Genomic DNA, 14,815 nt, shown 5'->3' on the forward strand with positions numbered 1-14,815 from the left:
GCACCAAGAGCAGGGCCAGCAGCATCAGGCTTAAAAATAAAGCCCCAGAAATAAACTTGCCTTGGCTGCCAGCCTCCTGAGGATGCAAAGGCACAGGGCTGCAGGGGAGCAACAACAGCCCTGATGCCATCCTTGTGTATCCAGCACAGCCAAGGGACAGGGTCAGAGGGGAGGGGATAAGGGACCCACCATGGCAGTGGGAATAGAATCCCAGCAGGTGAGTGGCAGCCTGCCCAAGCACATCCTCATCCTCCCCAGAGCGCAGCTGGGGAAGGCAGAAGCTGCCACAGCCCATATGGGGATGTGATGCTGCCAGGCAGGGTCCAGGAAAGCAGAGCTGGAGGGCAGCTGGTAACCCTACTCTACATTATTTTCTTTTATTTCACCATTTTATTTTGCTATCTTTAAACAAAACCCCCATGACAAGTTTTCCCATGCAAACACCTTCGGTAAGCCTTTGAAAACGTGCAGGTTTGAAACACAGAAACCAGAAGCCAGGGCAGTCAGGCTGAGCCATTCCCAGTCAGGACATGGGCACCTCAGGGGACACCCAGCTCATTCCAGAGGCTGCAGGTGTGGGAGCCAGGGGTGCAGAGCAGAGCCCTCTCACACAGCTCCAGCAGCACCCCTGGCCAGCCCTGTGCCTCACCAAGGCAGCCACAGCTCAAAAACAAACACCTGGATTCCCTCATCTGACCTATGGGACTGCTTAGAGAGTCCAGGAAGGGGCAGCAGAGCCACTTGGAAAGTGGTTTGTCTTTTTAAATTAGCTAATTTGGGGAAAGATGCACATCACAGGAGACAACACTCTGGCTGGTTCAACCCTTCAGGTAAAAGGGGATTAATAGTGCAAACACTGATGTATCCTTCAAGGAGGACCACCACTGAACTGCTGACAGATGATTGCCCACACAGCACACTTTACAACCTGAGGAAACCCTCCCAAGCCCAGGCTGTTTGTGTGTGCTGGTGCAGGGAGGCAGGAGCAGCCCAGATCCCAGAGCCTCACCCATCCCATGGGTTTCAGTGAGGGAGGGATGGTCACCAGGCCACCAGCCACAGCTCTGGAAGGCCCTGCAGCACCTCCCTCCCAGCAGACCTCACCCGAGTTTTCTGAGGGTTGTTTTTTTACTTCGATATATTTGTTTGATGCATTTCAAGTGATATATTCCTAATTCTGTATGATGGAAAGTGATTTTTATAGAAAAGCTGTGACTCCCAGATGAAAATGTTCATTTAGTGATTCAGAGGAAAACAACACAAGAGATCTTACATGAACACAGGCTCCCAGAGCTGATGGGGAGCAAGAGCCACAGGGCTCTCATCCATTTTAGACACACAGCACAGAATTACAGAATGGTTTGGGTTGGGAGAGGTCTAAAGATCATCTTCCAGCCCCTTTCCAGGATCAGGGACACCTTCCACTAGACCAGGTTGCTCCAAGCCCCATCCAAGCTGACCATAGTCTTGGCCAGCTCATTTAACCTGATGCTCTGCACAATGTTCTGAAACCCTCAAATAAAGACCTCTTAGTGCAATGAAAAAATCTTGTATCATTTCTATCAGCAGCTTTAACTGCCTAACACTCCCTTGCACAAAGTTTACATTAGGAAAAATAATTAAACAGCTATTGGACTGATTCTGTGCCTGCTCAGCAAGTATCAGTACCTTGGTAACTTCCTTATGACTTCCTGTAATTCCCAGGGGATTACCAGAGTTTCTGGGTACACTTTCAGGCAGGTTATTTCAGGGTTTTGGGTCTTATCTGGTGGCACGTGAACGTGCATCATTCACACAAGACAACACCTGCACAACTAGATCTTAATATTAAGTGCTGAGGCTGAGATTCCAAGGGATGGCTACTGAATTCACAGAAAAACATCTATTTGTTAGGGAAATGTTGTTCCAAGTGCCATTTCCTCCTGCACCAGCCAACAGGGAAAGACATGGTGCATCATGGAAACCCACAGCAGGGTTAGGTGGGATTGGGAAGAGACAAAGCAGAACACAAGAGGCCTTCAGGCTCTGGGGCTGGGGGGTTTTGGGGTTGCTGAGCTCCGACCTCGGCCAGAAACCGGGAGCATCCTGGTAACCCCACTGCACTGGTGGAGATGGGGGTGATGATGAGACATTAAAATGGGATATTTGGGAGGAATTGCTCCCTGGCAGGGTGGGAGGCCCTGGCACAGGTGCCCAGAGCAGCTGTGGCTGCCCCTGGATCCCTGGCAGTGCCCAAGGCCAGGTTGGACATTGGGACTGGGAGCACCTGGGACAGTGGGAGGTTTCCCTGCCATGGCAGGGATGATCTTTAAGTTCCCTTCCCTCCCAAACCATTCTGGGATTCCCTGAGCCTGCGAAGCAGCAGTGACCCTGCCGTGGCCATGAGCTGTGGGGGGGCTGCCCCAGAAAATGTTCATTTAGTGGCTCAGAGGAAAAAACCACAGGAGAGCTTCCACAAACAGAGGCTCACAGAGCTGATGGGGAGCAAGAGCCACAGGCTCTCACCCATTTTAGACACAGAACACAGAATCACAGAATGGTTTGGGCTGGGAGGGGTCCTGGGGGGCACAGCCCTGACCTGGGGGTGCCTGCCCAGCTGGCAGCACACTCCTGCTGTGGGGCAGGGGTGCCTGGCAGAGGCTCAGAGGAGAGAGGATGGAGGTCAGGACCCACCGAACACCTCAGCTTTAGGTGGTGTGTATCTGGCCCAGGAAGAAATGTATTTTTCATGCCTTTTTTTTTACTTCTATCTGCTGTTTTCAAGTCCCAAAAAAGCTACTGGACACGGAGCATCATTATGCACACCACAACCTGAACACAGCAGGAAATTTTAACATTTCCGCTGCATGCACAAACCCCTCTAACACATGTATATTTTATTTGATTTACTGCAATACTTTTCTTCCATCTCTTGAAAGTAATTTTTCTCTAAAGCGTAACTGCTTAATTGGCAAGTGTACAAAATATAATTACACTGCATACAAGTTACAATATTGCTTATGGGAATAACACTGTTGATGCATTCTGCTTTATTTTGTGTTTAATCTCTATTAAGAGATCTGTGTGAAAATAGCAAGGTACTCTTGATCTTATAAACATGACATGTAGTTCAGTCATTTCCCTGCCTAACCAAAGCCCAAACAAATCCAATTGAAAGGCAACAGAAAATTCCTGGGCTAGCTTGGCACGTCCAAGTTAATAAAATTCTTACATTCTCCTCTAAAGAAAGTGCAGTCCACAGGACACTTGAAAAGAAAATCCCCAGCGTCCCCAGGCTGACGTTTGTCACATCCATTTCAGTCTGAGAGCGATGGAAGGACGTGGCACGCAGGAAAACATGGCTGTGTGTGACAGCATCAGGGGGGTTCATTACATCCCCACAAGGACCTTTGCAATCCCATCTCTTACAATGGAAGGATGAAGAAGCACCACAGTGCCTGACTCACAGCAGCACGGGGAGCAGCACCTGGTGCTTGGCAGCAGAGCCTCTCACCTTCTGCGCCCCTGGCTCTGCCAGCCAGGCCAGTGCCATTCCCAAAGTGCAGCAGGATGTGCTGGGAGAGGTTTGGGTTGGTATCAGGAGAGGGTTCTTCCCCCAGAGGGTGGTGGGCACTGAAAAGGCTCCCCAGGGAACAGGCACAGCCCCAGGGCTGCGTTTGGACAAGGTGGGATTGCTGGGGTGTCTGCAGGGCCAGGAGCTGGACTGATGATCCATCCCTGTGGTGCCAGCTCAGGAGCAGCTGTGGGACCCTTCCAGCAGCCCATGCTGTGAGCACTTACACCCAGGAGTAAGTTGCTCTCAGGAGGAGATGCCCTGTGCAGAGATGGGTCTCACTGCTCTGACACACACCTACCGTTGGCACGGTTTAAGTGCCTTAAAGGTTTATTTCATTTGCTTGAGTAATGAGATTAATGTTTGTTTGTTTAAGCTAAATCATACAAAGGCAAACATCTAAATGTCCTTAATTCACAGCATTAGCCCAGGCTGTGTTGCCATGTGAGCCCATCTCACTGTCCTGCTTTTAATTGCACCAACAAATTCCTGCTTTGCTCCAGCTCCTCTCCCAGAGATCACACAGCACAGGGACACCTCAAGAAGCCAAATAAACCAATCAATATTGTCATCTGTCATTTTTCCACTCCTTGTTTTCTTTGCCACTGTTTTTTAACATTTTTGACTTCTAGACCTAAAAAACCCAGTGCAAACCCAGCAGATATAGACCTCTGTATATATATATATTTAAACTGAGACAGACATGGTAGACCTCTGTGCACAGATACAGGGGTAGATACACAGGTGGCTATAGATATACACACATACAGAAGGGATATGAAACAATGTTCCTGCCATAGCTGCTCCTGCACACTCAAGCACCACACAGACCAGAGCCCAGAAACCCCACAGACCCCATCCATGAATGATGGGTGAGATGGGCAGACCCACCTGCAAACTCACCTAAAAGCAGAGTCAACCTGCAAACATCCAGCTGGATATTTCCACTTCAAAATAAAAATAAACATGCACACAAACACATTGCTTTCGTACCTACCACTAGCCCAGCAATGTACAATTAATGCTTAAATCTGAATTTGATCTGTTTGGATCAGTTTTCACTCTTCTGCTCATAGGTTTCTCACCAGGGACAGAGTTATTTCTGATGGACCATGGTCACCAAGAGCTGGGTAGGAGCTTGACTAAATTCTGCACAATTTGATACAGCAAATGACTACCAGAAAAAGGAATCCTGAACCTAAATTAACTCTCACCTGACCCAGGCATTAGCCACAAAATGGACCAATATTGTCCCTGTGAAATTCTCACCCCGTGCCAGGTACCTGGTGCTGGCACAGAGGTAACTCATCCCTGTGACAGACACAAGGCATTTTTTAAGGAAATGGTGGGAAATGAAGAACCCACAATCTTTCCTAAGTGCTCAAGGTCCCACCCTGAACTCTCCCCCTCCAGACAGAGGTCTCCTCTCTGCAAGTCACCCTCTGGAAGAAAATCTGTCATGCTGATGCTTGGGATCTGCAAATCCCTAGATGCTCTCATTTAAAGATGGGCTTTCATGGATTCTGAGTCAGAAGAGACCCCTGTGATTTTCCAGCCTGACATCCTGCACACTAGCTTACCTAAATCAATCCCTGCTTGAGCCTCACTCACTCCAATGAGCAAGCATGCCTGAACTTGGCATTTCCAGAGGTGGAGAAATCACCAGCACCTTCAGCAGCCTCTTCCACCATCATCAGTGCTGAAACCACAGACCTTAGCTCTGTTCTTCTCCTGGCTTCACCTTCCAGCTTTCAGGTCTTGTTAAAACTCTGCCCGCCAGACCCAAGAACTCTTTATTACTCAATTTATTTTCCCAGTGACAACACTAATCCCCTTAATTAATTTACCTTCCAACATTCTCCTGGATAAGCCAGGCAGACAGAGGTCCTGGCCCCTTCCCCTGCGTCCCTCCCTGGCTCCTTTGGCACTCCCACAGCCCCTCCTGCACAGGCAGCAGGGACAGGGTGGCTGCCACGTTCCTGCCCAGCCTGGCAGCCACCTGCCAGCACAGACAGGGAGCACACAGGACCTTTGGCCACGATATCATCTCAGCGCTGCTGGCTGGTGCCTCCCCGCTGCCCCACCAGGACATGATTTCTGCAGACAGCATCCTGGAGCTACAGCCCGCCTTGTTTGCTCTGAGACAGAGGAATTTACAGTTGGCCATCTGAGAAATATTACCTGCTTGTAGCCAAGCAATACAAATTGCTGTCACCAGCAGCAGTCACTCCTGTTTGTTATTTACCACTCTGCCAGCCCTGGTGACATTTCAAGCTCCAGCTGCAGTGACTCTCTGCCTTATCACAGCTTGCTCAAACATTAAGCAGCGTGAGGACAAAAATGAGTGTTCAGGGAGGCTTCTGGAAAGGGTTGTTTAGGAATTATTCCTGGTTTTACCAGTGGATTTTGAGAGCTGGCACTCTGCTGGGGCTCGGCCAGTTGTCCTGCACATCCTCACAAAGAGTGCTGCTGTACCAAGCTGCATTTCTTGCTGAATTTTAAGGAAACAAATCCTCCTCAGTTACTTTTATCAACCCCATTCACCAGCTCTTTAAGTGAAAAAAGAAAAGTTGGTTCTCAAGGATGTGCTGCCCCTAAACCCAGGCCAGTGGGAGCTGAGTGCATCGCCATCCAGGGCATCACCATCCTGCCTCCATCACCAAATAAATCCTCAGAATGCTTGCCCAGGATGCACATGGAGCTGACAGATCTCTGGTGTCCAGCCTGGCCCATTTCCTGCTTTGCTAGAGTAACACAAGGTGAGCATTGCCACAGTTCACAGGAACTCTTCAGTAGTTCAAGACTCAGTAAAAAATACACATTACTGGCTCAGTTAGCTCTGTAAACCTCTTCAGTGAGAGGCACCAGGGCTGGAGCACAAAGGTCTGACTGCAGCAGTGACTGCTCAGCGTTCACTTCTACTACAACATTCACAGGCACTAAACATACCATTACTTTTCCCCATCAAAAAGTGCAATATTTATGATTTTTCTACCCAGTTTTTATTTCTAATATCTTACAGAACTGTTTGTTGCTCTCATCACTACCAGGCACAGTTTCTCACTGCATCCCTTTCCCTCATGCTCTGATTTCTGTTTTTTGCTACTGATTCCCCTCTCAGGCACCTGGATGTGCAGACATGGACTGAGCTGGAGCAGCCCAGTTTGGCAGCCAGCACCTTAAAAACCCCAGAGCCCCAGCTGGGAGGAGAATGGGTGAAGGTGGAACAGACAAGCAGAGACACCTGACCAGATCCTCCCTCCTGACACATCATTCAATGGAGTTTTTTCAGAAACAACCACAACAAAAACCAATGGCCACAACCTCACTGCCTGTGGCTGAACCAGAATGAGAGCTCAAAGGGTGAAGCTAAACTTGGCACAGGTATTCCAGTTTTAAGCTTTGGGACACCTTAATTCCAGGTTTGATGTTGCACTGTATCATTTTTGTATGAAAAAAGGGAAGAGCTCAAACAAGTGGCAAATATAAAATCGACATGAGCCTGTGCTGCAGGATCATGAAACTTCTAAGAACCATGAGAACATGAAAACCTATGAAAAAGGGTTTTTTTCCACATATTGAATTGAAATTAATTTCATCCACAACTAATCAGAGCAAAGCTTAAGGCTCTCAACTTTTAAATGCAGCATCCACTATTTAGCCTAATTACTTTCCTTAATTTACTGGCTCCTTCCAACTCCCCTCTCGTGGAAAACCTGCTTTTCAACATCAAAATGACAAAAAACCTGACACTGCATGACAACTCTACAGGTACCACCAGCATCTCTTATATTTGGCCTCAGCTGTTTTTTAAAAGGGAATTTATTTGCAGGGTTTTCTGTCCAGCTAACACCGACAAAGGACATTCCCCACACCCCAGGGTGTGACACCCACTGCCAGCACGGGGACTCACTGCTGGTTTTGCTGATTTCCTACCCCAACAATGATGTACCAGCTCCAGCACTGTGCCAGCTGCATGGAAACCACAGGATTTACACATCTCCATCTCTTCCCTCTGCCTCTTTTGGGGCCAATCCTGCACTCCTTGTGCACCTGTTACTATCCCAAAGGCCATCAGCATTTCAGAGGGGCTCATCCATGCTCCCAGCCGGGGTCACTCACACCTTGCAGAGCCATACATTAATAGTCATTACAGTAACACCCAAAAGCCAGGCTAATTTTGGAATATCCCACCATTTTGTGCCAACCTCTTTAGCACACAAGCTCCTCTTTTTTCGGTGTGAATGGATCACTTAAAAAAAAAAAGAAAAGAAGATAGACAGCATCCATTACATATCTGTTATATTTAGCAACAGAGAATCCATCTGCATTATTCCTGGTCTCATTAAAGACTTGGCTCCTTGTAAATATTGTGTCTGTAATCCCCACGTTTTCCCTCTGAGCCTGCTTCAGGGGTCTATTTCTGTAATAATTGGTGTGTGTTGTTGCACAGAAACAGTGGCTGAGTGTCTGTCAACACTGCAAAAGTGAATGTACACAGGAGCAACTGCAGCACAACTGTGGAAATCAGCTCCACCAGGTCCCTACAGCACCTCCTCAAAAAACTCCCAGCCAAGGAACCTGAACTCTACACCTGGCCCCAAAAAATGGTGGGATTTGGTCACTCTTGGTTTGGCCACCATGGTGGCAAAGATAATTCCTCATCCCACCCTGCTCCAGCTGCTGGGTGAAGCAGAGCCCAAAATTCAACAAGCAGGTTTATTTAAACGATATAAAACCTACTTCCATCAGAAGGGATGGAAAGGAGCCCAGGGCAGTTACTTTCAGCAGGACCACTGATTTTATTGCCTTACAGGACACATGAAATCACTGCCAGATAAGGCTAGAGGAGTAAATCATTAATAATTAAAATCTACCGCTGATGCATTCAAGTAACTCAGGTTTTATTTGAGTCTTACATAAAGTCTCAGAACAGATGGGACTTTATGGATGCCTATCAAGATGCCTACCTTGCTCCACCCTGGAAGAACCATGTATGTGCAAAACAAGGCTGAATTATCCAAAATAACCCTGGCATGCATGGACACACATGCTGTGGAGCACAGGGACCCTGAAAGGGATTCCAGGGACCGCCCTGCCCATGGAAAACCACAGAGCAGGGATGAGCATCCAGGATCCCCCAGAGCATGCTCTGCTCCTGGCTGGCATTTCAGGATGGCCAAAAAATCCCATAAAAACCCCCAAAATCGGCAACCCCACCAAGCAGCAGCACCAATGACCTCAGGGAAGGGTTGGTGGGGCCATCAAAGCTGTTTCCAACCATGCTGAGCCCTGCCAGAGCTGCTGCAGGGGTCTGACAGCAACACGCTGGGAGCTACACTCATCTCCCCGCTGGATAAAACATGTGGAACACCCAGAATCACACCATCAGCGGGAACAGAGGCAGTGACACACACACACACAGCCCTTTGGGGCATCCTCTGCAGCAGCACAGCTTTGATGTTTTACCCCAAAACACCGCCCTTGCTCTTCACCACGCTCCTCCTGACACAGGACACAATTACAGACCTCAGACCCGGCAAAGCAACTCCATCCCACACATGCTGACTTTCACATCATGCAGGTGCAAAACTCTGCTCCACCACGTGTTTCTCCCCTCAACTACAGCTGTAGTTCTTTCTAATAATACCATGGAAGTTCCAAATGATATAACCAGGCTCTAATAAATCACAGCACATCCCAGGAAGAGTTTAAGGCAAAGCTGGGTGGAGCTTTGAGCTATCTGGTGTCATGGAAAGTGTCTCTGTCCATGGCAGGGGGGTGGAATTGGATGAGCTTTAAGGTCCCTTCCAAATCAAACCACTCTGTGATTCTATGAAAACATGACAGAGGGAAAAACCCCCCAAGCTTTGGCAGGAGGGCCCCCATGACCTTCCCACACAGCACCACCACGCTCCCCCCTACCCAGATCAAGTCCAACAAAAAGCAAACTCCAATGTTCCACCTGCATTATCACCTCAGGGAGGAGAAACAAAAATTAAAAAGCCTCAGATGTTTGTTGCTGGTTCTTAAAAAAATCTCTGGTGCAAGAAAGGGCAGAGCACACGTATAAAGCACCATTGTAGAACTGAACAAGTGACACTGATTCTTCTGTGCTCTGTCACCAAAACTCCTGCTGACTTCACACAGAATGTTATGTGGCGACTCCCTGGTGAAATGCCAAAATCCCAGACTCCTCACCACGATGGGGCAGAGCAGAAAACACGTGGGTGGTGCAATGAGGAGATTTGGTTCCCAAGACCTTGTTGCTGCAGAGGATGGTCGGGACATTTTTCATCCTTTCGCCTAAATCTTATCTTGCTTCCTTTGGCAAAGGAGAAGGAGGGAAAAAACCCAACTATGGGAACATGGAGTAAGGAATGGGAGGTGGCCCAGGCATATCTGACCATGACAAACTGCATTCTAGAATTACATCTTCATACTGGGTGTGACAAACTGCATTTGAAGTTACATCTCCCAGCACCACAAACAGCAATGGAGAAAGCACCAATTCCTGCCTAAAACCATTCTGTTATCCCAGTAACCAGAGCAAAACTAGCAATGACTTGCCAAAACCTCCCCTCCAAAGTTTCAGTGCTCTCTGCAAGAGGGGACCCCAAAAATCATCTTGCACCCCCTCCACCTGGTGTTTAATTCAGCTGTGAGACCTGACCATTCCTCCTTCCAGAGTCCATAATCTAAATATCCTTACAGCTGGACAGAGAGATCTGAAAAAAAACCCAATTTCTAGGGTGGGTGTAAATCATCAGCCCAAACTGAATTGCTCACCAGAAGCTCCACTCTTTACTTCTTTAACTTACTACAACCAAAATACAAAGCAAAGACAGGAACCCTCACTAGATGCATGTGAGGATAAATGTGACACCCATCAGGTTTATGAGACAGCTTCATCCACCAGATCTTAACAAAACACTCGTAAATTGCCAGCGCTGTGTTCCCAGCAGCTTTTCCATTTCTTCTGCTTTAAACATGAAGCCCCTGTCAATTCCCACAGCTAGTAAACACCCAGGGAAAATTAACCTACCTTTTCCAAATGGTTGGGCAAACCCAGATTCAGGGTTTTTTTTTATTAGTATATTTCATTCTTGCCAGAGTCAGCTGAACTGAAGAAGTTTTATTTGAACTGCAGCCAGCCTGATGGATAAATCAACTTTTCTGGCCAAAGGCTTCAGTGTGTTACTTCCAGCTCATGCCTGGGACCTCATGCTTTGAGGATGATGTTTTTTCTGATACAAGGAATATTATCACCAGACCCCAGTGACAAATCTGTGTACTGAAATGCCAGCGTTAAAGATGACAGTTTGTGCTACAGTTCTTGCTGTGGGGAAACTCCTGCGAGTGTTTTCCATCCAGGAAAAGCAGGAGTGGAAAAAGGGCACAAGTTTGCCCTCGGAGGAGTGGGGGGATGAGAGGGAGCTGTCAGCAAAGGGGCTCTGGGGTGGCAGCTCCACGGGGCAGCCAAACCCCCAGATCCACACGGGCTGGAAAGCTGCCTTAAAAAGAGGGAAAGCTGACAGCAAGAAAATATCATCTGTGATTTGTTCACTATAAAATTGACAATAAAACCCTGGACCGGGGAAGCATCTCAGTCTGAAATTCTAGGAGAGAAAGGAGAAGCCAAATGCTCCTGCAATCCACGTTCCTAAACACAGGAGAGTGCCACCACTCTGACTGAACTACCTTATTTTCTGTTCAGCTTCAGAAACACTTGGTTGTAACTTTGAAAAGGAAAGATATTCTGATTGCCCATGACTGGAGAGAGCTTGGATCAAGTGAGGAACAGCCCTGAGCCCCCAGATGCGCCCGGGTTTGCTAAGGATGAAAGCCAACCTCTGTCCCCCCTAATGGCTAACAGGTGGGTTTCACAAAACGCCTCCAAAAATAAAAAGCTCCTTTCTAAAAATACCACCCTGCATTCACAACGCCAGATTTTCCAGAAAAATACTGACGATAGCTGACGTTTCCCAAACAATCGCTTTCATGGGAACTTGGGGCTGCCCCTGCAGCAGAAAGTTTTGCCAGGCAAAGAACAGAAATCCTTGTTTAAGATTCGAGCCCCGTGGACGGACCCATTCCCTGAGCCAGCTCCGGAGCTGGAGCACAAATCAGCTCTATGGAAGTAACAGATTACAGAACACACCGCTACAAATTTTTTTTTTTTTTTTTTTTACTAGAGGATGCGTAATTGAAATGTCTGAGATCCAACAATCACCTCAGAATTCATAAATACCTCATAGTATTCCAAACACACTCTCCTATAACGAGACCGTCTTCAATTTTCCTTGGTAAAAGAGAGACCTTTAAAGAATGCTAAAGCAGGTCGGCGCCCTTATGCACTGATGGAAACAGGAACAAAAGCATTTTGTCACCAGGCATCTCGTCTATCATTATTTCCCTCACTCTGCTTAAACAAACCTAAAAGTACGTGCCTCTTCTTCCTCCCCCGTCCCCAAATATCTGCAAAAACCGGGATTTCATCCCGAAGGAAAGCCACCATCTGTATGGGAACAAGGGACCGTTACACCGAGCCGTCACCGCCGGTCGCTTTTTCCTCCTGCTCCACTAATGTTTTTTAAAACACAGGATTAAAATGTCATCCCACCCCTCCCGTTCTAGGGAGCCGTGTGTATTCCTCTCCCCCGGTCACGGTGCACTTAATCAAGTGTGAATGATTAAAGCACTTCAATTAGAGCTACGTACATTCATTGCAGGCAATTCAAAGGCAGCGGAGAAGTGCAGCTGAAAGAAGAAATTACTTCTACTACTTTGAGATCTCCATCTCCTACTTTCCTCCTCCCCAGCACAGCCGGAGCCCTGGGACCGGGAGAAGTACCAGGCGCTAAGCTCCAGCCAGGATTTACCTTGGGGGCACGTCCCTCGGCAGGACAAAAGCCTATTCTTTCCCCCTCAGCAAGTCCTGCAAGTTTGGGGGGGGAAAATGTTATTTATTTTTTTATGGTGGAGCGGAGGGGTGCGAAAAGAACAATCTCAGCGCCTAAATCCACGCACCCCCTCTGATTTTCTATTCTAGGGATACCAGGGAAGGGCTTAAAATGTCCAGATCGAGGGGGGGAAATATAGGTAATAAATAAATAGTGGGGAAATGATTCTGATTTCTGGCGGAGGGGTACAAGGTGGGAGGGAAGGAGCGAGGCGCGGCCCCGCGGACACCGCGCACCTCCGCGGGTTAGAAGCGTGCAGAGTTGCTAAGTGACTGAGGGGCGAGCGCGGTTATTCAGCAGCAATAAAAAAAAATTTAAAAAATTAAAATTAAAAAAAAATTAAAAACGCTACACCATTTTTCCCCTCCCGTAATCTACCTAAAATTAAGATTAAAAAAAGCCAATAACTACATACACTATTCCCCCAAAAAAAATATAAATTATAAAGGCAGCGCAAGGCGGCGGCTGCTCCGCGTCCCCCCGAGCATCGGCCGCGCCGCACCGCGGGGTTCCCCCCTTGCCCAAACTTTCCTGCCGCCGCCGCCCCGTTAATCCCCCGGCAGATGTTGTCGGCGGCTCTCGGCACTAAGTAAACAATGCGGGGCCCGGCACAACAAAAGATTTCCCACTTCACCCCGCCGCTCCGCGCCCACCCGCGCAACTTGCGCGGCCGCCTCCCACCACCATCACATTTCCACCTACCCTCCCCCTCCTTTTTTTTTTTTTTTTTGCCTGCTCTGTCCCCCTCGCCGGTGAGGTTGACTAAAGCAAAGATGTCCTCGCTTTTCCCTTGTCCTTCTCGCCGGGAAGCGCAGCCGCCGCCGCCGCTCCCTTACCTGCTCCCGGCCGCCGCCAGCCCCGCGCCGCTCTTCACCGCCGCATCCCTTCCCGCATCCACCGCCGGGCTCTGCTTGCCGGAGATCCACCTTAAAAACGCCACCCGCTCGCACACCGCACAAAAAAAAAAAAAACTTAATCCTTCCCCCCCACCCCCCTTTCCCCGCTCTCCTGCTCCGCCCGCCGCCGCGCCGGGAGCGGACGGGGGCACCGGAGCCCCGCAGCAGCAGCGGAGAGGATGCTAATTGCAACTTGGGGGGGAGGGCCGCTCTTCCCCCCCGCTTTCCTTCTTCCTCTTTTTTTTTCCTGCTTTTTTTTCCCCTTTTTTTGTTTGTTTGTTTTTTTCTTTTTTTTCTTTTTTTTTTTTTTTTTTTTTTTTTTTTTTTTTAAGCCAGAAAGTGCCCGGGCGGCGTTGGGCGGAGCGGCCGCACCCCCTCGCCACGCTGGGTGAGCGGAGAGCGAGGAGAGGTAGAGGCTCTCACTGCCTCGCTTTTTTTTTTTTTTTCCTTTTTTCTCTCTTTTTTTGGCAATAGGCGGGGTCTCTCCTTGCAAACCAATGACACAAACCCACATGGACCAGCCTCGCCCCCTATAGATACTCTTCACTACAAATAGGCTCTCTCGGGGGATTAGTGGATCAGCTAAAGTACAAACAGACGCAGCGAGAAAGGGGCGGGGGGCGGCGGGCGGCGCCGGGGTGGGGACCGGCACCGGGAGCGTGCGGGGCAGGGCAGGGGCTCGGCGGGGCTCCGGGGGCGGGGAAGGGGCTCCGCGGGGCGCGGCGCCTGTTGCGCTCGGCGGCGGCCGCTGGAGGGGCGGGGAGGGCGGGCAGGAGCGGCCGCCGCCGCCGCCGCCGCCTTTGTTCGGCCACCCGCGCTCAGCGCGCCCGGCCCGGCCCCGCAGCAGCGCGGGCACCGCCAGCGGCCCCGGGGGACGCCCGGCCCGGCCCCCGCGCCGCGCTCGCATCCCGGCTTCCCGGCCCCATCCCGGCTTCCCGGCCCCGCAGCGCGGCCGGCGGATGGAGGCCGGCGGGGATGCGCGGCCCGCGCTGCTCTTGGCATCCCCGAGGCCGAGGGGCTGCGCGGACCCCGGCTCGCTGCGAGCGCGGTGTGATCGCGGCCGGGCGTTCGGCTGGGTGCGAGATAGCGAGAGCGCGCTCGGCGCGCATCTGTTTGTATTGGTGTGCCGTATTACCCCCGTAGATTTGGGAATTAGTGTTTTGACAGACGTTCTTCATCTGCTTATCACAAGAATGTGGGCAGGTGGTGATCCCATCTTTTTGTTGTATAATCATCGAGCTTCCTGCATTATATATATCCCGTGCTTCTCAATCAGCCTGGGAAGCAGTACATTCCTTTTCTACTCAAATAAAACCCTTGAACCAGCTCAATTGTCCATCTCAATAAATAAGCGAGCTTCAGTTTTTGTGGGTGGAATTACACGGTTAAGGGCCTAAAGATCT

The 14,815-nt window shown here is 49.5% G+C and overlaps 1 protein-coding gene across 1 annotated transcript in view; it reads right to left on the bottom strand.

Annotated features, from left to right (window-relative positions):
- CTBP2 (C-terminal binding protein 2) overlaps positions 1-13,471 on the bottom strand; it is a 132,814-nt gene extending 119,343 nt beyond the window's left edge. Inside the window, exon 1 of the mRNA XM_030951585.1 lies at positions 13,353-13,471. The gene's annotated coding sequence lies outside the window, so the exon portion shown is untranslated. The remainder of the gene's footprint in view (positions 1-13,352) is intronic.
- Between the last annotated feature and the right edge of the window lie 1,344 nt (positions 13,472-14,815).

Source organism: Camarhynchus parvulus, chromosome 6 (genome assembly GCF_901933205.1).
Source record: "Camarhynchus parvulus chromosome 6, STF_HiC, whole genome shotgun sequence".
NCBI lineage: Eukaryota > Metazoa > Chordata > Aves > Passeriformes > Thraupidae > Camarhynchus > Camarhynchus parvulus.